We start from the raw sequence: 16,713 nt of genomic DNA, 5'->3' as shown, positions 1-16,713 counted from the left end.
TTTCACAAAGGAGCAGAGTGGCGCAGCGGAAGCGTGCTGGGCCCATAACCCAGAGGTCGATGGATCGAAACCATCCTCTGCTAATTTTGCTTGATTTTCCTTCCAAGGACCAAGCTGTCATTTCCACATAGCCAGAAAGGAAAAGTGCAAGCTTGTACCAGCTATGTGAGAAAAGACTTCTCAACTATTCGTGTCTGTGTAATACAAGAGTGATCGTGAAAGGTACAACCCTGTACTTTGAAAGTAAAGACACACAATTATAACCATAAATGACTGGTGGGAGCTTCACACAACTTTCTGGGCATGCTTTGAATTTCATTCTTCCCTTTTTGTTCTGCTCTTATCTATCTCCTGGGCATTTCATGGAATGTTCTCTTTCTCTTCCCTGCTTTGCTTCCCATGCTGCCTATATATGCTCATTTCTACTATTTGTACTGTTGCTTTTCATTTCTTCTCTTCTGCACAACTTTGTCCTTGGTTTCAATCCCCAGTTCCTTACCCTCTGCAAAAAACGTTCTACTGCTTCTCATGTTGGTATCTAAACCAAATGCACCATTGAAGCTGGTGCAAGATAGTCATTGATTTCTGCAACGTAATATTTAGAACCGAGAGCTAACACATCAGAGGGCGTTGGTGGTATAGTGGTGAGCATAGCTGCTTCCCAAGCAGTTGACCCGGGTTCGATTCCCGGCCAACGCACTGAAAATACTTATATATTCTGCAAGCAGGATATATTGTAATGCAACATGTCACAAAATGGAAATTTCACGAACAGATTAATCAGCCATATATAAAAAAATAAACAAATACGTGGGCAAACATCTCAATCGCACCTTCTGCTACATACATTGTCCTAATATATGATAAGTTTCATAAAGCAGAGTCACAACACACATGTGCTGGTAATAAATTTGTTACAGTGGGCAAACAATGGAAGGGCTGAGGCCCGACCAGACATTGTAACTCCAGCATCTCTATGTTAAAAAGCATTTCTAGGCAATATCTAGCCTCTGAAAAAATATGCAAGATCCACCGATAAATCTGGCAAAAGTCCCTAACATTTTGTGCATACTTGTGCTCTCACCTGAATGTAGCGCCACCTTGTAGCTGTCGAAGGAAACTGCTGCTCACAAAATGTTTTATCAGAAGGCAAGTTGAGAGGAATCCAAGAGTCAGATGTCCATGGAAAGAACCACTCACTGAAGCAGGAATGTTGGAGGCTTCATATTCGCATAGTTTCCTGTCCAACGTCCACTCACGTCCCGAACGCTCCCAAACGCTCAAAAGCCTCACACCGGGCAAGCCCTCACCGGGTATATCTCTGGCTCCAAGGTAAAGCCAAATCCTGAGCATGCTAGTGCTAGGATCACAGAGCGAGAGAGAGATGGTTCAAGAGCTACTGTCTTGATAAAGGCCTGAAACGGCTAGTGCCTAAGAGTGTCTGACTTTCAGTTATGACTGATTGTGAGAGGGGAAGATGAAGTTTTTCTGCACCCAGCATGCCTTGGGATATACTTATGCAAATGAGGTGAGAGCCAGACCAATCCCATGCTACTCTGCCTAATGCTCCTTATCTGCATAAAAAGAACACTTTCACAACGGAGCAGAGTGGCGCAGCGGAAGCGTGCTGGGCCCATAACCCAGAGGTCGATGGATCGAAACCATCCTCTGCTAATTTTGCTTGATTTTACTTCCAAGGACCAAGCTGTCATTTCCACGCTACCAGCAAGGAAAAGCGCAAGCTTGTGCCAGCTATGTGAGAAAAGACTTCTCAACTATCTGTGTCTGCTGAAATACAAGAGAGGGATCGTCAAAGGCTCCACACTGTACTTTGAAAGTAAAGGCACACAATAATAAGCATGAATGACTGGTGGGACCTTCAAACACTTTTATGTGGAGGCTTTGAATTTCATTCTTCCCTTTTTTGTTCTGCTCTTATCTATCTCCTGGGCATTTCATGGAATGTTCTCTATTTCTCTTCCCTGCTTTGCTTCCCATGCTGCCTCTATGTGTTCATATCTATTATTTGTATTGCTGCTTTCCATTCTTCTCTTCTGCACAGCTTTGTCCTTGGTTTCAATCCCAGTTCCTTACCCTCTACAAAAACTTTCTATTGCTTTTCATGTTGGTATCTAAACCAAATGCACCATTGAAGCTGGTGCATGATAGTCATTGAACTCAGGGTCCTAATGTTTAGAACCGAGAGCGCAAAGATCAGAGGGCGTTGGTGGTATAGTGGTGAGCATAGCTGCCTTCCAAGCAGTTGACCCGGGTTCGATTCCCGGCCAACGCAGTACAAATACTTATATATTCTGCAAGCAGGATATATTTTAAAGCAACATTTCACAAAATGGTAATATAATTAAGAGGTTAATCAGCCATTATATAAAGAATAAACAAATATGTAGGCAAGCATTTCGATCGCCCCTTCTGCTATATTCATTGTCCTAATATATGATAAGTTTCATAAAGCAGAGTCACCACTCACATGTACTGGTAAAAAAATATGTTACAGTGGGCAGACAATGAAAGGGCTGAGGCCCAACCAGACCTTTTAACTCCAGCATCTCTATGTTAAAAAGCATTTCCTAGGCAATATTTAGCCTCTGAAAAAAATATGCAAGATCCAGCAATAAATCTGGCAAAAGTCCCCAACATTTTGTGCATACTTGTGCCCTCACCTGAATGTAGCACCACCTTGTAGCCGTCGGAGGTAACTGCAGCTCACAAAATGTTTCATCAGAGGGCAAGTTTAGAGGAATCCAAAAGGCAGATGTCCATGGAAAGAGCCTCCGACTGCAGCAGGAAGTTTGGATGCTTCAAATTTGCATAGCTTCCAGTCCAACGTCCTCTCATGTACCGAACGCTCCCAAACGCTCTAAAGCCTTATACCGGCAAGCCCTCACCGGGTAGATCTCTGGCTCCCAGGAAAAGCCAAATACTGAGCATGCAAGCACTAGGATCACAGAGAGAGAGAGAGACAGAGAGCGTCGGAGAGCTGTTGTCTTGTTAAAGGCCTGAAACGGCTAGTGCCTAAGAGGGTCTGGACTTTCAGTTGTGACTGATTGTGAGAGGGGAAGATAAAGATTTTCTGCACCCAGCATGCCTTGCGATATACTTAGGCAAATGAGGTGAGAGCCCGACCAATCCCACGTCACTTCTCTGAATGCCTCCTCATCTGCATAAAGAGAACACTTTCACAAAGGAGCAGAGTGGCGCAGCGGAAGCGTGCTGGGCCCATAACCCAGAGGTCGATGGATCGAAACCATCCTCTGCTAATTTTGCTTGATTTTCCTTCCAAGGACCAAGCTGTCATTTCCACATAGCCAGAAAGGAAAAGTGCAAGCTTTTGCCAGCTATGTGAGAAAAGACTTCTCAACTATTCGTGTCTGTGTAATACAAGAGTGATCGTGAAAGGTACAACCCTGTACTTTGAAAGTAAAGACACACAATTATAACCATAAATGACTGACTGGTGGGAGCTTCACACAACTTTCTGGGCATGCTTTGAATTTCATTCTTCCCTTTTTGTTCTGCTCTTATCTATCTCCTGGGCATTTCATGGAATGTTCTCTTTCTCTTCCCTGCTTTGCTTCCCATGCTGCCTATATATGCTCATTTCTACTATTTGTACTGTTGCTTTTCATTTCTTCTCTTCTGCACAACTTTGTCCTTGGTTTCAATCCCCAGTTCCTTACCCTCTGCAAAAAACGTTCTACTGCTTCTCATGTTGGTATCTAAACCAAATGCACCATTGAAGCTGGTGCAAGATAGTCATTGATTTCTGCAACGTAATATTTAGAACCGAGAGCTAACACATCAGAGGGCGTTGGTGGTATAGTGGTGAGCATAGCTGCTTCCCAAGCAGTTGACCCGGGTTCGATTCCCGGCCAACGCACTGAAAATACTTATATATTCTGCAAGCAGGATATATTGTAATGCAACATGTCACAAAATGGAAATTTCACGAACAGATTAATCAGCCATATATAAAAAAATAAACAAATACGTGGGCAAACATCTCAATCGCACCTTCTGCTACATACATTGTCCTAATATATGATAAGTTTCATAAAGCAGAGTCACAACACACATGTGCTGGTAATAAATTTGTTACAGTGGGCAAACAATGGAAGGGCTGAGGCCCGACCAGACATTGTAACTCCAGCATCTCTATGTTAAAAAGCATTTCTAGGCAATATCTAGCCTCTGAAAAAATATGCAAGATCCACCGATAAATCTGGCAAAAGTCCCTAACATTTTGTGCATACTTGTGCTCTCACCTGAATGTAGCGCCACCTTGTAGCTGTCGAAGGAAACTGCTGCTCACAAAATGTTTTATCAGAAGGCAAGTTGAGAGGAATCCAAGAGTCAGATGTCCATGGAAAGAACCACTCACTGAAGCAGGAATGTTGGAGGCTTCATATTCGCATAGTTTCCTGTCCAACGTCCACTCACGTCCCGAACGCTCCCAAACGCTCAAAAGCCTCACACCGGGCAAGCCCTCACCGGGTATATCTCTGGCTCCAAGGTAAAGCCAAATCCTGAGCATGCTAGTGCTAGGATCACAGAGCGAGAGAGAGATGGTTCAAGAGCTACTGTCTTGATAAAGGCCTGAAACGGCTAGTGCCTAAGAGTGTCTGACTTTCAGTTATGACTGATTGTGAGAGGGGAAGATGAAGTTTTTCTGCACCCAGCATGCCTTGGGATATACTTATGCAAATGAGGTGAGAGCCAGACCAATCCCATGCTACTCTGCCTAATGCTCCTTATCTGCATAAAAAGAACACTTTCACAACGGAGCAGAGTGGCGCAGCGGAAGCGTGCTGGGCCCATAACCCAGAGGTCGATGGATCGAAACCATCCTCTGCTAATTTTGCTTGATTTTACTTCCAAGGACCAAGCTGTCATTTCCACGCTACCAGCAAGGAAAAGCGCAAGCTTGTGCCAGCTATGTGAGAAAAGACTTCTCAACTATCTGTGTCTGCTGAAATACAAGAGAGGGATCGTCAAAAGCTCCACACTGTACTTTGAAAGTAAAGGCACACAATAATAAGCATGAATGACTGGTGGGACCTTCAAACACTTTTATGTGGAGGCTTTGAATTTCATTCTTCCCTTTTTTGTTCTGCTCTTATCTATCTCCTGGGCATTTCATGGAATGTTCTCTATTTCTCTTCCCTGCTTTGCTTCCCATGCTGCCTCTATGTGTTCATATCTATTATTTGTATTGCTGCTTTCCATTCTTCTCTTCTGCACAGCTTTGTCCTTGGTTTCAATCCCAGTTCCTTACCTTCTACAAAAACTTTCTATTGCTTTTCATGTTGGTATCTAAACCAAATGCACCATTGAAGCTGGTGCATGATAGTCATTGAACTCAGGGTCCTAATGTTTAGAACCGAGAGCGCAAAGATCTGAGGGCGTTGGTGGTATAGTGGTGAGCATAGCTGCCTTCCAAGCAGTTGACCCGGGTTCGATTCCCGGCCAACGCAATACAAATACTTATATATTCTGCAAGCAGGATATATTTTAAAGCAACATTTCACAAAATGGTAATATAATTAAGAGGTTAATCAGCCATTATATAAAAAATAAACAAATATGTAGGCAAGCATTTCGATCGCCCCTTCTGCTATATTCATTGTCCTAATATATGATAAGTTTCATAAAGCAGAGTCACCACTCACATGTACTGGTAAAAAAATATGTTACAGTGGGCAGACAATGAAAGGGCTGAGGCCCGACCAGACATTTTAACTCCAGCATCTCTATGTTAAAAAGCATTTCCTAGGCAATATTTAGCCTCTGAAAAAAATATGCAAGATCCAGCAATAAATCTGGCAAAAGTCCCCAACATTTTGTGCATACTTGTGCCCTCACCTGAATGTAGCACCACCTTGTAGCCGTCGGAGGTAACTGCAGCTCACAAAATGTTTCATCAGAGGGCAAGTTTAGAGGAATCCAAAAGGCAGATGTCCATGGAAAGAGCCTCCGACTGCAGCAGGAAGTTTGGATGCTTCAAATTTGCATAGCTTCCAGTCCAATGTCCTCTCATGTACCGAACGCTCCCAAACGCTCTAAAGCCTTATACCGGCAAGCCCTCACCGGGTAGATCTCTGGCTCCCAGGTAAAGCCAAATACTGAGCATGCAAGCACTAGGATCACAGAGAGAGAGAGAGACAGAGAGCGTCGGAGAGCTGTTGTCTTGTTAAAGGCCTGAAACGGCTAGTGAATAAGAGGGTCTGGACTTTCAGTTGTGACTGATTGTGAGAGGGGAAGATAAAGATTTTCTGCACCCAGCATGCCTTGCGATATACTTAGGCAAATGAGGTGAGAGCCCGACCAATCCCACGTCACTTCTCTGAATGCCTCCTCATCTGCATAAACAGAACACTTTCACAAAGAAGCAGAGTGGGGCAGCAGAAGCGTGCTGGGCCCATAACCCAGAGGTCGATGGATCGAAACCATCCTCTGCTAATTTTGCTTGATTTTCCTTCCAAGGACCAAGCTGTCATTTCCACATAGCCAGAAAGGAAAAGTGCAAGCTTGTACCAGCTATGTGAGAAAAGACTTCTCAACTATTCGTGTCTGTGTAATACAAGAGTGATCGTGAAAGGTACAACCCTGTACTTTGAAAGTAAAGACACACAATTATAACCATAAATGACTGGTGGGAGCTTCACACAACTTTCTGGGCATGCTTTGAATTTCATTCTTCCCTTTTTGTTCTGCTCTTATCTATCTCCTGGGCAATTCATGGAATGTTCTCTTTCTCTTCCCTGCTTTGCTTCCCATGCTGTCTATATATGCTCATTTCTACTATTTGTACTGTTGCTTTTCATTTCTTCTCTTCTGCACAACTTTGTCCTTGGTTTCAATCCCCAGTTCCTTACCCTCTGCAAAAAACGTTCTACTGCTTCTCATGTTGGTATCTAAACCAAATGCACCATTGAAGCTGGTGCAAGATAGTCATTGATTTCTGCAACGTAATATTTAGAACCGAGAGCTAACACATCAGAGGGCGTTGGTGGTATAGTGGTGAGCATAGCTGCTTCCCAAGCAGTTGACCCGGGTTCGATTCCCGGCCAACGCACTGAAAATACTTATATATTCTGCAAGCAGGATATATTGTAATGCAACATGTCACAAAATGGAAATTTCACGAACAGATTAATCAGCCATATATAAAAAAATAAACAAATACGTGGGCAAACATCTCAATCGCACCTTCTGCTACATACATTGTCCTAATATATGATAAGTTTCATAAAGCAGAGTCACAACACACATGTGCTGGTAATAAATTTGTTACAGTGGGCAAACAATGGAAGGGCTGAGGCCCGACCAGACATTGTAACTCCAGCATCTCTATGTTAAAAAGCATTTCTAGGCAATATCTAGCCTCTGAAAAAATATGCAAGATCCACCGATAAATCTGGCAAAAGTCCCTAACATTTTGTGCATACTTGTGCTCTCACCTGAATGTAGCGCCACCTTGTAGCTGTCGAAGGAAACTGCTGCTCACAAAATGTTTTATCAGAAGGCAAGTTGAGAGGAATCCAAGAGTCAGATGTCCATGGAAAGAACCACTCACTGAAGCAGGAATGTTGGAGGCTTCATATTCGCATAGTTTCCTATCCAACGTCCACTCACGTCCCGAACGCTCCCAAACGCTCAAAAGCCTCACACCGGGCAAGCCCTCACTGGGTATATCTCTGGCTCCAAGGTAAAGCCAAATCCTGAGCATGCTAGTGCTAGGATCACAGAGCGAGAGAGAGATGGTTCAAGAGCTACTGTCTTGATAAAGGCCTGAAACGGCTAGTGCCTAAGAGTGTCTGACTTTCAGTTATGACTGATTGTGAGAGGGGAAGATGAAGTTTTTCTGCACCCAGCATGCCTTGGGATATACTTATGCAAATGAGGTGAGAGCCAGACCAATCCCATGCTACTCTGCCTAATGCTCCTTATCTGCATAAAAAGAACACTTTCACAACGGAGCAGAGTGGCGCAGCGGAAGCGTGCTGGGCCCATAACCCAGAGGTCGATGGATTGAAACCATCCTCTGCTAATTTTGCTTGATTTTACTTCCAAGGACCAAGCTGTCATTTCCACGCTACCAGCAAGGAAAAGCGCAAGCTTGTGCCAGCTATGTGAGAAAAGACTTCTCAACTATCTGTGTCTGCTGAAATACAAGAGAGGGATCGTCAAAGGCTCCACACTGTACTTTGAAAGTAAAGGCACACAATAATAAGCATGAATGACTGGTGGGACCTTCAAACACTTTTATGTGGAGGCTTTGAATTTCATTCTTCCCTTTTTTGTTCTGCTCTTATCTATCTCCTGGGCATTTCATGGAATGTTCTCTATTTCTCTTCCCTGCTTTGCTTCCCATGCTGCCTCTATGTGTTCATATCTATTATTTGTATTGCTGCTTTCCATTCTTCTCTTCTGCACAGCTTTGTCCTTGGTTTCAATCCCAGTTCCTTACCCTCTACAAAAACTTTCTATTGCTTTTCATGTTGGTATCTAAACCAAATGCACCATTGAAGCTGGTGCATGATAGTCATTGAACTCAGGGTCCTAATGTTTAGAACCGAGAGCGCAAAGATCAGAGGGCGTTGGTGGTATAGTGGTGAGCATAGCTGCCTTCCAAGCAGTTGACCCGGGTTCGATTCCTGGCCAACGCAGTACAAATACTTATATATTCTGCAAGCAGGATATATTTTAAAGCAACATTTCACAAAATGGTAATATAATTAAGAGGTTAATCAGCCATTATATAAAGAATAAACAAATATGTAGGCAAGCATTTCGATCGCCCCTTCTGCTATATTCATTGTCCTAATATATGATAAGTTTCATAAAGCAGAGTCACCACTCACATGTACTGGTAAAAAAATATGTTACAGTGGGCAGACAATGAAAGGGCTGAGGCCCAACCAGACCTTTTAACTCCAGCATCTCTATGTTAAAAAGCATTTCCTAGGCAATATTTAGCCTCTGAAAAAAATATGCAAGATCCAGCAATAAATCTGGCAAAAGTCCCCAACATTTTGTGCATACTTGTGCCCTCACCTGAATGTAGCACCACCTTGTAGCCGTCGGAGGTAACTGCAGCTCACAAAATGTTTCATCAGAGGGCAAGTTTAGAGGAATCCAAAAGGCAGATGTCCATGGAAAGAGCCTCCGACTGCAGCAGGAAGTTTGGATGCTTCAAATTTGCATAGCTTCCAGTCCAACGTCCTCTCATGTACCGAACGCTCCCAAACGCTCTAAAGCCTTATACCGGCAAGCCCTCACCGGGTAGATCTCTGGCTCCCAGGAAAAGCCAAATACTGAGCATGCAAGCACTAGGATCACAGAGAGAGAGAGAGACAGAGAGCGTCGGAGAGCTGTTGTCTTGTTAAAGGCCTGAAACGGCTAGTGCCTAAGAGGGTCTGGACTTTCAGTTGTGACTGATTGTGAGAGGGGAAGATAAAGATTTTCTGCACCCAGCATGCCTTGCGATATACTTAGGCAAATGAGGTGAGAGCCCGACCAATCCCACGTCACTTCTCTGAATGCCTCCTCATCTGCATAAAGAGAACACTTTCACAAAGGAGCAGAGTGGCGCAGCGGAAGCGTGCTGGGCCCATAACCCAGAGGTCGATGGATCGAAACCATCCTCTGCTAATTTTGCTTGATTTTCCTTCCAAGGACCAAGCTGTCATTTCCACATAGCCAGAAAGGAAAAGTGCAAGCTTGTGCCAGCTATGTGAGAAAAGACTTCTCAACTATTCGTGTCTGTGTAATACAAGAGTGATCGTGAAAGGTACAACCCTGTACTTTGAAAGTAAAGACACACAATTATAACCATAAATGACTGACTGGTGGGAGCTTCACACAACTTTCTGGGCATGCTTTGAATTTCATTCTTCCCTTTTTGTTCTGCTCTTATCTATCTCCTGGGCATTTCATGGAATGTCCTCTTTCTCTTCCCTGCTTTGCTTCCCATGCTGCCTATATATGCTCATTTCTACTATTTGTACTGTTGCTTTTCATTTCTTCTCTTCTGCACAACTTTGTCCTTGGTTTCAATCCCCAGTTCCTTACCCTCTGCAAAAAACGTTCTACTGCTTCTCATGTTGGTATCTAAACCAAATGCACCATTGAAGCTGGTGCAAGATAGTCATTGATTTCTGCAACGTAATATTTAGAACCGAGAGCTAACACATCAGAGGGCGTTGGTGGTATAGTGGTGAGCATAGCTGCTTCCCAAGCAGTTGACCCGGGTTCGATTCCCGGCCAACGCACTGAAAATACTTATATATTCTGCAAGCAGGATATATTGTAATGCAACATGTCACAAAATGGAAATTTCACGAACAGATTAATCAGCCATATATAAAAAAATAAACAAATACGTGGGCAAACATCTCAATCGCACCTTCTGCTACATACATTGTCCTAATATATGATAAGTTTCATAAAGCAGAGTCACAACACACATGTGCTGGTAATAAATTTGTTACAGTGGGCAAACAATGGAAGGGCTGAGGCCCGACCAGATATTGTAACTCCAGCATCTCTATGTTAAAAAGCATTTCTAGGCAATATCTAGCCTCTGAAAAAATATGCAAGATCCACCGATAAATCTGGCAAAAGTCCCTAACATTTTGTGCATACTTGTGCTCTCACCTGAATGTAGCGCCACCTTGTAGCTGTCGAAGGAAACTGCTGCTCACAAAATGTTTTATCAGAAGGCAAGTTGAGAGGAATCCAAGAGTCAGATGTCCATGGAAAGAACCACTCACTGAAGCAGGAATGTTGGAGGCTTCATATTCGCATAGTTTCCTATCCAACGTCCACTCACGTCCCGAACGCTCCCAAACGCTCAAAAGCCTCACACCGGGCAAGCCCTCACCGGGTATATCTCTGGCTCCAAGGTAAAGCCAAATCCTGAGCATGCTAGTGCTAGGATCACAGAGCGAGAGAGAGATGGTTCAAGAGCTACTGTCTTGATAAAGGCCTGAAACGGCTAGTGCCTAAGAGTGTCTGACTTTCAGTTATGACTGATTGTGAGAGGGGAAGATGAAGTTTTTCTGCACCCAGCATGCCTTGGGATATACTTATGCAAATGAGGTGAGAGCCAGACCAATCCCATGCTACTCTGCCTAATGCTCCTTATCTGCATAAAAAGAACACTTTCACAACGGAGCAGAGTGGCGCAGCGGAAGCGTGCTGGGCCCATAACCCAGAGGTCGATGGATCGAAACCATCCTCTGCTAATTTTGCTTGATTTTACTTCCAAGGACCAAGCTGTCATTTCCACGCTACCAGCAAGGAAAAGCGCAAGCTTGTGCCAGCTATGTGAGAAAAGACTTCTCAACTATCTGTGTCTGCTGAAATACAAGAGAGGGATCGTCAAAAGCTCCACACTGTACTTTGAAAGTAAAGGCACACAATAATAAGCATGAATGACTGGTGGGACCTTCAAACACTTTTATGTGGAGGCTTTGAATTTCATTCTTCCCTTTTTTGTTCTGCTCTTATCTATCTCCTGGGCATTTCATGGAATGTTCTCTATTTCTCTTCCCTGCTTTGCTTCCCATGCTGCCTCTATGTGTTCATATCTATTATTTGTATTGCTGCTTTCCATTCTTCTCTTCTGCACAGCTTTGTCCTTGGTTTCAATCCCAGTTCCTTACCTTCTACAAAAACTTTCTATTGCTTTTCATGTTGGTATCTAAACCAAATGCACCATTGAAGCTGGTGCATGATAGTCATTGAACTCAGGGTCCTAATGTTTAGAACCGAGAGCGCAAAGATCTGAGGGCGTTGGTGGTATAGTGGTGAGCATAGCTGCCTTCCAAGCAGTTGACCCGGGTTCGATTCCCGGCCAACGCAATACAAATACTTATATATTCTGCAAGCAGGATATATTTTAAAGCAACATTTCACAAAATGGTAATATAATTAAGAGGTTAATCAGCCATTATATAAAAAATAAACAAATATGTAGGCAAGCATTTCGATCGCCCCTTCTGCTATATTCATTGTCCTAATATATGATAAGTTTCATAAAGCAGAGTCACCACTCACATGTACTGGTAAAAAAATATGTTACAGTGGGCAGACAATGAAAGGGCTGAGGCCCGACCAGACATTTTAACTCCAGCATCTCTATGTTAAAAAGCATTTCCTAGGCAATATTTAGCCTCTGAAAAAAATATGCAAGATCCAGCAATAAATCTGGCAAAAGTCCCCAACATTTTGTGCATACTTGTGCCCTCACCTGAATGTAGCACCACCTTGTAGCCGTCGGAGGTAACTGCAGCTCACAAAATGTTTCATCAGAGGGCAAGTTTAGAGGAATCCAAAAGGCAGATGTCCATGGAAAGAGCCTCCGACTGCAGCAGGAAGTTTGGATGCTTCAAATTTGCATAGCTTCCAGTCCAATGTCCTCTCATGTACCGAACGCTCCCAAACGCTCTAAAGCCTTATACCGGCAAGCCCTCACCGGGTAGATCTCTGGCTCCCAGGTAAAGCCAAATACTGAGCATGCAAGCACTAGGATCACAGAGAGAGAGAGAGACAGAGAGCGTCGGAGAGCTGTTGTCTTGTTAAAGGCCTGAAACGGCTAGTGAATAAGAGGGTCTGGACTTTCAGTTGTGACTGATTGTGAGAGGGGAAGATAAAGATTTTCTGCACCCAGCATGCCTTGCGATATACTTAGGCAAATGAGGTGAGAGCACGACCAATCCCACGTCACTTCTCTGAATGCCTCCTCATCTGCATAAACAGAACACTTTCACAAAGGAGCAGAGTGGCGCAGCGGAAGCGTGCTGGGCCCATAACCCAGAGGTCGATGGATCGAAACCATCCTCTGCTAATTTTGCTTGATTTTCCTTCCAAGGACCAAGCTGTCATTTCCACATAGCCAGAAAGGAAAAGTGCAAGCTTGTACCAGCTATGTGAGAAAAGACTTCTCAACTATTCGTGTCTGTGTAATACAAGAGTGATCGTGAAAGGTACAACCCTGTACTTTGAAAGTAAAGACACACAATTATAACCATAAATGACTGGTGGGAGCTTCACACAACTTTCTGGGCATGCTTTGAATTTCATTCTTCCCTTTTTGTTCTGCTCTTATCTATCTCCTGGGCAATTCATGGAATGTTCTCTTTCTCTTCCCTGCTTTGCTTCCCATGCTGCCTATATATGCTCATTTCTACTATTTGTACTGTTGCTTTTCATTTCTTCTCTTCTGCACAACTTTGTCCTTGGTTTCAATCCCCAGTTCCTTACCCTCTGCAAAAAACGTTCTACTGCTTCTCATGTTGGTATCTAAACCAAATGCACCATTGAAGCTGGTGCAAGATAGTCATTGATTTCTGCAACGTAATATTTAGAACCGAGAGCTAACACATCAGAGGGCGTTGGTGGTATAGTGGTGAGCATAGCTGCTTCCCAAGCAGTTGACCCGGGTTCGATTCCCGGCCAACGCACTGAAAATACTTATATATTCTGCAAGCAGGATATATTGTAATGCAACATGTCACAAAATGGAAATTTCACGAACAGATTAATCAGCCATATATAAAAAAATAAACAAATACGTGGGCAAACATCTCAATCGCACCTTCTGCTACATACATTGTCCTAATATATGATAAGTTTCATAAAGCAGAGTCACAACACACATGTGCTGGTAATAAATTTGTTACAGTGGGCAAACAATGGAAGGGCTGAGGCCCGACCAGACATTGTAACTCCAGCATCTCTATGTTAAAAAGCATTTCTAGGCAATATCTAGCCTCTGAAAAAATATGCAAGATCCACCGATAAATCTGGCAAAAGTCCCTAACATTTTGTGCATACTTGTGCTCTCACCTGAATGTAGCGCCACCTTGTAGCTGTCGAAGGAAACTGCTGCTCACAAAATGTTTTATCAGAAGGCAAGTTGAGAGGAATCCAAGAGTCAGATGTCCATGGAAAGAACCACTCACTGAAGCAGGAATGTTGGAGGCTTCATATTCGCATAGTTTCCTATCCAACGTCCACTCACGTCCCGAACGCTCCCAAACGCTCAAAAGCCTCACACCGGGCAAGCCCTCACTGGGTATATCTCTGGCTCCAAGGTAAAGCCAAATCCTGAGCATGCTAGTGCTAGGATCACAGAGCGAGAGAGAGATGGTTCAAGAGCTACTGTCTTGATAAAGGCCTGAAACGGCTAGTGCCTAAGAGTGTCTGACTTTCAGTTATGACTGATTGTGAGAGGGGAAGATGAAGTTTTTCTGCACCCAGCATGCCTTGGGATATACTTATGCAAATGAGGTGAGAGCCAGACCAATCCCATGCTACTCTGCCTAATGCTCCTTATCTGCATAAAAAGAACACTTTCACAACGGAGCAGAGTGGCGCAGCGGAAGCGTGCTGGGCCCATAACCCAGAGGTCGATGGATCGAAACCATCCTCTGCTAATTTTGCTTGATTTTACTTCCAAGGACCAAGCTGTCATTTCCACGCTACCAGCAAGGAAAAGCGCAAGCTTGTGCCAGCTATGTGAGAAAAGACTTCTCAACTATCTGTGTCTGCTGAAATACAAGAGAGGGATCGTCAAAGGCTCCACACTGTACTTTGAAAGTAAAGGCACACAATAATAAGCATGAATGACTGGTGGGACCTTCAAACACTTTTATGTGGAGGCTTTGAATTTCATTCTTCCCTTTTTTGTTCTGCTCTTATCTATCTCCTGGGCATTTCATGGAATGTTCTCTATTTCTCTTCCCTGCTTTGCTTCCCATGCTGCCTCTATGTGTTCATATCTATTATTTGTATTGCTGCTTTCCATTCTTCTCTTCTGCACAGCTTTGTCCTTGGTTTCAATCCCAGTTCCTTACCCTCTACAAAAACTTTCTATTGCTTTTCATGTTGGTATCTAAACCAAATGCACCATTGAAGCTGGTGCATGATAGTCATTGAACTCAGGGTCCTAATGTTTAGAACCGAGAGCGCAAAGATCAGAGGGCGTTGGTGGTATAGTGGTGAGCATAGCTGCCTTCCAAGCAGTTGACCCGGGTTCGATTCCCGGCCAACGCAGTACAAATACTTATATATTCTGCAAGCAGGATATATTTTAAAGCAACATTTCACAAAATGGTAATATAATTAAGAGGTTAATCAGCCATTATATAAAGAATAAACAAATATGTAGGCAAGCATTTCGATCGCCCCTTCTGCTATATTCATTGTCCTAATATATGATAAGTTTCATAAAGCAGAGTCACCACTCACATGTACTGGTAAAAAAATATGTTACAGTGGGCAGACAATGAAAGGGCTGAGGCCCAACCAGACCTTTTAACTCCAGCATCTCTATGTTAAAAAGCATTTCCTAGGCAATATTTAGCCTCTGAAAAAAATATGCAAGATCCAGCAATAAATCTGGCAAAAGTCCCCAACATTTTGTGCATACTTGTGCCCTCACCTGAATGTAGCACCACCTTGTAGCCGTCGGAGGTAACTGCAGCTCACAAAATGTTTCATCAGAGGGCAAGTTTAGAGGAATCCAAAAGGCAGATGTCCATGGAAAGAGCCTCCGACTGCAGCAGGAAGTTTGGATGCTTCAAATTTGCATAGCTTCCAGTCCAACGTCCTCTCATGTACCGAACGCTCCCAAACGCTCTAAAGCCTTATACCGGCAAGCCCTCACCGGGTAGATCTCTGGCTCCCAGGAAAAGCCAAATACTGAGCATGCAAGCACTAGGATCACAGAGAGAGAGAGAGACAGAGAGCGTCGGAGAGCTGTTGTCTTGTTAAAGGCCTGAAACGGCTAGTGCCTAAGAGGGTCTGGACTTTCAGTTGTGACTGATTGTGAGAGGGGAAGATAAAGATTTTCTGCACCCAGCATGCCTTGCGATATACTTAGGCAAATGAGGTGAGAGCCCGACCAATCCCACGTCACTTCTCTGAATGCCTCCTCATCTGCATAAAGAGAACACTTTCACAAAGGAGCAGAGTGGCGCAGCGGAAGCGTGCTGGGCCCATAACCCAGAGGTCGATGGATTGAAACCATCCTCTGCTAATTTTGCTTGATTTTCCTTCCAAGGACCAAGCTGTCATTTCCACATAGCCAGAAAGGAAAAGTGCAAGCTTGTGCCAGCTATGTGAGAAAAGACTTCTCAACTATTCGTGTCTGTGTAATACAAGAGTGATCGTGAAAGGTACAACCCTGTACTTTGAAAGTAAAGACACACAATTATAACCATAAATGACTGACTGGTGGGAGCTTCACACAACTTTCTGGGCATGCTTTGAATTTCATTCTTCCCTTTTTGTTCTGCTCTTATCTATCTCCTGGGCATTTCATGGAATGTTCTCTTTCTCTTCCCTGCTTTGCTTCCCATGCTGCCTATATATGCTCATTTCTACTATTTGTACTGTTGCTTTTCATTTCTTCTCTTCTGCACAACTTTGTCCTTGGTTTCAATCCCCAGTTCCTTACCCTCTGCAAAAAACGTTCTACTGCTTCTCATGTTGGTATCTAAACCAAATGCACCATTGAAGCTGGTGCAAGATAGTCATTGATTTCTGCAACGTAATATTTAGAACCGAGAGCTAACACATCAGAGGGCGTTGGTGGTATAGTGGTGAGCATAGCTGCTTCCCAAGCAGTTGACCCGGGTTCGATTCCCGGCCAACGCACTGAAAATACTTATATATTCTGCAAGC

At 43.6% G+C, this 16,713-nt stretch overlaps 10 non-coding genes across 10 annotated transcripts; all 10 read left to right on the top strand.

Annotated features, from left to right (window-relative positions):
- Positions 1 to 627: 627 nt before the first annotated feature.
- TRNAG-CCC (transfer RNA glycine (anticodon CCC)) lies at positions 628 to 699 on the top strand. The gene has a single exon. It is a non-coding gene; the product is annotated as a tRNA-Gly (tRNA).
- Positions 700 to 2,221: 1,522 nt separating this feature from the next.
- TRNAG-UCC (transfer RNA glycine (anticodon UCC)) lies at positions 2,222 to 2,293 on the top strand. Its single transcript has one exon. It is a non-coding gene; the product is annotated as a tRNA-Gly (tRNA).
- Positions 2,294 to 3,826: 1,533 nt separating this feature from the next.
- TRNAG-CCC (transfer RNA glycine (anticodon CCC)) lies at positions 3,827 to 3,898 on the top strand. Its single transcript has one exon. It is a non-coding gene; the product is annotated as a tRNA-Gly (tRNA).
- A 1,522-nt stretch (positions 3,899 to 5,420) lies between these two features.
- TRNAG-UCC (transfer RNA glycine (anticodon UCC)) lies at positions 5,421 to 5,492 on the top strand. Its single transcript has one exon. It is a non-coding gene; the product is annotated as a tRNA-Gly (tRNA).
- A 1,529-nt stretch (positions 5,493 to 7,021) lies between these two features.
- On the top strand, positions 7,022 to 7,093 carry TRNAG-CCC (transfer RNA glycine (anticodon CCC)). Its single transcript has one exon. It is a non-coding gene; the product is annotated as a tRNA-Gly (tRNA).
- Positions 7,094 to 10,220: 3,127 nt separating this feature from the next.
- Positions 10,221 to 10,292, top strand: TRNAG-CCC (transfer RNA glycine (anticodon CCC)). The gene has a single exon. It is a non-coding gene; the product is annotated as a tRNA-Gly (tRNA).
- A 1,522-nt stretch (positions 10,293 to 11,814) lies between these two features.
- On the top strand, positions 11,815 to 11,886 carry TRNAG-UCC (transfer RNA glycine (anticodon UCC)). The gene has a single exon. It is a non-coding gene; the product is annotated as a tRNA-Gly (tRNA).
- A 1,529-nt stretch (positions 11,887 to 13,415) lies between these two features.
- On the top strand, positions 13,416 to 13,487 carry TRNAG-CCC (transfer RNA glycine (anticodon CCC)). Its single transcript has one exon. It is a non-coding gene; the product is annotated as a tRNA-Gly (tRNA).
- Positions 13,488 to 15,009: 1,522 nt separating this feature from the next.
- On the top strand, positions 15,010 to 15,081 carry TRNAG-UCC (transfer RNA glycine (anticodon UCC)). Its single transcript has one exon. It is a non-coding gene; the product is annotated as a tRNA-Gly (tRNA).
- A 1,533-nt stretch (positions 15,082 to 16,614) lies between these two features.
- TRNAG-CCC (transfer RNA glycine (anticodon CCC)) lies at positions 16,615 to 16,686 on the top strand. The gene has a single exon. It is a non-coding gene; the product is annotated as a tRNA-Gly (tRNA).
- The last annotated feature ends 27 nt before the right edge of the window (positions 16,687 to 16,713 follow it).

This window comes from Lissotriton vulgaris, chromosome 9 (genome assembly GCF_964263255.1).
Source record: "Lissotriton vulgaris chromosome 9, aLisVul1.2, whole genome shotgun sequence".
Classification (NCBI taxonomy): Eukaryota; Metazoa; Chordata; class Amphibia; order Caudata; family Salamandridae; genus Lissotriton; species Lissotriton vulgaris.
The sequence above is the reverse complement of the archived record's forward strand: the minus strand, read 5'-3'. Positions and strand labels throughout refer to the sequence as shown.